The sequence below is a fragment of the Amblyomma mixtum genome, chromosome 6, assembly GCF_055824585.1.
Source record: "Amblyomma mixtum isolate Tamu chromosome 6, ASM5582458v1, whole genome shotgun sequence".
In the NCBI taxonomy this organism is placed as follows: domain Eukaryota; kingdom Metazoa; phylum Arthropoda; class Arachnida; order Ixodida; family Ixodidae; genus Amblyomma; species Amblyomma mixtum.
Genome location: NC_143017.1, coordinates 91,029,094 through 91,033,007, shown reverse-complemented (window position 1 = coordinate 91,033,007; position 3,914 = coordinate 91,029,094). Strand labels below are relative to the sequence as shown.

Here is a 3,914-nt window from a genome sequence, read left to right as displayed (position 1 = left end):
CGTGCCTGCGTGCGTGCCTGTGTGCGTGCCTGTGTGCGTGCCTGTTTGCGTGCCTGTGTGCTTGCTTGTGTGCGTGCCTGCGTGCTTGACTGCCTGCGTGCGTGCCTGACTGCTTGCGTGCGTGTTTGCGTGCATGCATGCGTGCCTGCCTGCGTGCGTGCGTGCCTGACTGCTTGTGTGCGTGCCTGCCCGCCATCGTGCGTGCGTGCACACTGCAAACCGAAAAACACCCGGATAGGAGTAAATGGCTCATCGCGTAGCGCACTCCCGAAAAGGGGTTTTTATACTCCTCAGAATAGGAGTATATCGTCTACTCCTCTGCTTGAAGGGATACTTTCGGAGTGCTAGAAGGAGTAAAGTGTTACCGCTCTGCAGACGGGAGTTTATTTAGGAGTAAAGTTGTGATCACAAAGGAGTTAGCATGGCAATTAATAGAAGTATTATATACTCCTTTGCAGCTACTTTTATAGTACATTTCAGGAGTACGTGCCTGTTCCTTTTAAGTAGTTTTGACAGGAAATTTTTGGAGAAATTTTTCTTACTATAGGGTTACATTTATGATTCCCAGATGAGTATATTACTTCACTTGATGCGGAAGCCGATTTGAAATAAAGTATTCGTATGGAAGGCTCATTTTAGAGCTTGATATTCCAGGATAAATGCGTCGATGAACTTACAGTGATTTATTTCAAACAATATTTTATTGGGTACAAAACATTTGAGACATGTGTTCGGCAGCTTGCTTTCGACGGTTACAGAGAACCAACGTCTTGGCCCCTGTAGAAAAGAAGAGTGCCTTAACCCACGCTGTCTTTGGGTACATAATTTAAATACCCAAAGGAATGAAAATAGAGATGCCACACTTGAAAGCAAGGAGGGAACCTTGAAATGCTTCGCTGTCAACATACAGGCTCCTTCTGAAAGAAAGATTAGAAAAACAAATGCATCAGTGGAATTGCACCTCTAAGCTTGAAGTATGACGTGCTTCAAGTGTAGAAGTCAACGTCCCAAAGCCGTTCAGAGTGCACTTTTCAATAAAGTAGGTATTATTGAAGTTTAAACGTTTTTCATGGCAAAAGATTAGCTAGCAGAACATAGTAGGTAATCAACTAGCTAATACATACCTGTACCCTGTCGGATGACAGCGGCTAAACGCGGTTTTCAGGGAATCACAAATTCCAGAGAGCCGCTTTTGTAAACGTTAAGGCAATGCGGCGAATGGGAAGCAGCATCGATAGGGAACATTTTTTCCGCAAAGCATAAAACTGAAAAAAAATAAAATGGTCTTAGTGAGGCACTTGCGCATTCGCGCTGCCTTTGGCTGCGTTCCTGCACCGAAAGAGGCCTCGAGATATATTTTTTTTTTACTTGTCAGAGGTTCCTCATGCTTTTCAGGCACCATATCAGAACCAATTACTGAAATCAAAACATGCAAACAAAAGACAGCGCTTTGCATACACGCAGCGGAAGCTTACATGCAATTTCCTTGATGGGAGAGCCCGCAGCTACGTATTTTCAGGACGTCCTCATTCTGTGTATAGGCCAAAGGCAGGGCAAGATTGACTGACATAGCAGGCATTGTTAGGAATAGAAAGCTACCACCAGACCCATCCTCCCGCCGCCACCTGTCTTCTGTTAAGCTTTGCCCTCACATTCCTGGCCAGGGTTCAAAAGAAAACATTCTACACAGGTCTATGGCTGGGAAAGGAATATACTTTCGGGAAAGAACGCAAACCAGAAAAAAAAAAAACATGTTTGGGAATCTTCTTGGTTCTTTCAGCAGGTGTGACTGCGAGTGAGTCACAGCTTGCCTTTTTTAAGCCTTCGGTTAGTCATCCGCCGGGTCACTGATCGTAGACAGTTGATGCAAGGATAGTTCCCTCGAAGTCAGTCTTGTCAACCCGCGCTTCCTTCCTTGTTCATTTGTTTGGCATCCGCTTTGTGCTGCTTCAGTTTTTCTGGGAAATGCTTGCTTTCGCCAATGTACTACGTCCAGCACGAGCAGGGGATCTCGTACACTGGCGTAAGCTTTATTCTTTTTCTTTCGCTGCCTTCCTGGGATCAGCAGTCTGAACCGGAACGCTTGCCTCCACGAGTTTCACAAAATGGAATGTGTTCGGAAACTGCACGCGAAGTGGAAACTTCTTTTAACATTTTTCAAATGCGAAGAGCTTACAAGATACCACATTTTGGAACTAGACGCCTAGCCATCCAGAAAAGGCAGCGTTCAGTATGGTTGAAACCTCATGTCCGCTGCCGAAAATCGCTGCAACGTTAAGATGCCACCAACTCGGAAAATGTAACAGTTTAGCTAATCTCCGTGAGCGCTAAGGCGTCGCCATGTCGCCATAAAATCGCTTGCATTGTTTGCATAACAAGGCCCTCTTAAAACACAGGAAAGGAAGCAACCGATTAGGGCACGGTTCTCAGCACTGTTCGTAATAACGTGACAAAAATTCAGACCCCAAGGCTGTGCATTTTTACCTGTCATTGCCTGTACAGCTTTTCCATATTCATGGGGCGTGAACGCATGAAGAAAATTTGGTCCCTAGAAGAACTGACCGTACTTCCAGCTGTACATGTTAGCGTAACAGCCACGACTGCAGTGCCACACTCTTTTTTTCAGCCGCATGCAACAACAAATTTCTCAGATACTTACTTCATGCCTGCTGTGTGAGTTGGCTCCACCGGACCACAATGAAGCCTTTGCTGTTTTGCTGTTCTCGTTAAGCCTTTCATCTCGGCGCACCCGTGGTTCACAGCAAGTCTACGCACACTGAAAAGGGAGCGGCGTTAAGTGCATGCGCGTCTATGGCATCAAAGGAGAGTTTAATACTGCTTACCAGAACACACGACGATGATAATCCGGTCTTTAGTATTCTTGCAATACAGCGAAAGAACGAGGGGCCGACGATGTCGAGAAAACTGGTGCGTCACACACACATCGCCATGTCGGCGCGGCGAAACGGCAGCAGCCAACACTTGTACGCTGCGTAGACAATGAATGACTAGCCGCTGCTTCTGCACATATTGCTGGCTTGAGTGAGACGTTCATTGCAGCACGTTGCTGCTAAGGTCGATGATGTCCAGTCTTACGTCACGACAAGAGCGCGCAAAGGAGCGGGTGGCAAACTGGCGGCTTCGGGGAGGTCGACGCGTCACACACCGCCATGTTGGCTCGGCTGACCTCGGCTGGCTAAGCCTCTCGCAGACTGCCGTCGCAGGCGATGCAACACCAAGCGTTCTCCGAATACACTGGGGGCTTCACAGGCACTGTCTGTGGCGCACATTGGTGCGCGAGGTTGCGGCGATCCGGTGTCTTGTAACATGACAAACGTGCGTGAAGCAGCAAAAGCACAGGCGAGCAGGCAGCGACGACAGAGCCGGCGTCGTCACCTGCAAGTGCAGCGAACCGGCAGCTGCCACTAGGCGGCGGGCAGACACTAAGGAGTGCATAAAGAACCTGAAGGAGTATTGAAGCCGACATACTCCTTCTTGGAAAAGTAGTAAAATCATGTAAATGCTTTATTTTACTCCTCGATTTCGCGACGGCAGTAAAAAAGGAGGATTTCCTCTTTTTTACTACTTAAAGTCGATTGCGCAATTTTCAATAAGGAGTTTAAAAGCGGACATTAGCCATTTATATTCCTATTTGGGCTTATTTGTGTTTACAGTGCATGTGTGCCTGCCTGTGTGCCTGCGTGTCTGCGTGCCTGCCTGCCTCTTCGGACCTACTAGTCGCAACCTTTTGTCTGAAGAACTTCGTAACCGTGTGCAGCTTGTCACTGCTTGAAGACAAGCCTGAACAAGTATTTACTTGCGTAGACGCGCGAAAAGTAGCAGCGCACATTTTTCGAGCTCCTCCCTATGAAATATCGGCCAATATGTCTAAATTCTTCGCCTCCTGATTACGA

General features: G+C 47.4%; 1 long non-coding RNA gene across 1 annotated transcript; it reads right to left on the bottom strand.

The window, feature by feature from the left end:
* Positions 1-679: 679 nt before the first annotated feature.
* Positions 680-3,473, bottom strand: LOC149339647 (uncharacterized). Its single transcript, XR_016283551.1, has 3 exons — positions 2,844-3,473; positions 2,660-2,776; positions 680-917 (listed from the first exon to the last, which is right to left on the bottom strand). It is a non-coding gene; the product is annotated as an uncharacterized LOC149339647 (long non-coding RNA).
* Positions 3,474-3,914: the final 441 nt, after the last annotated feature.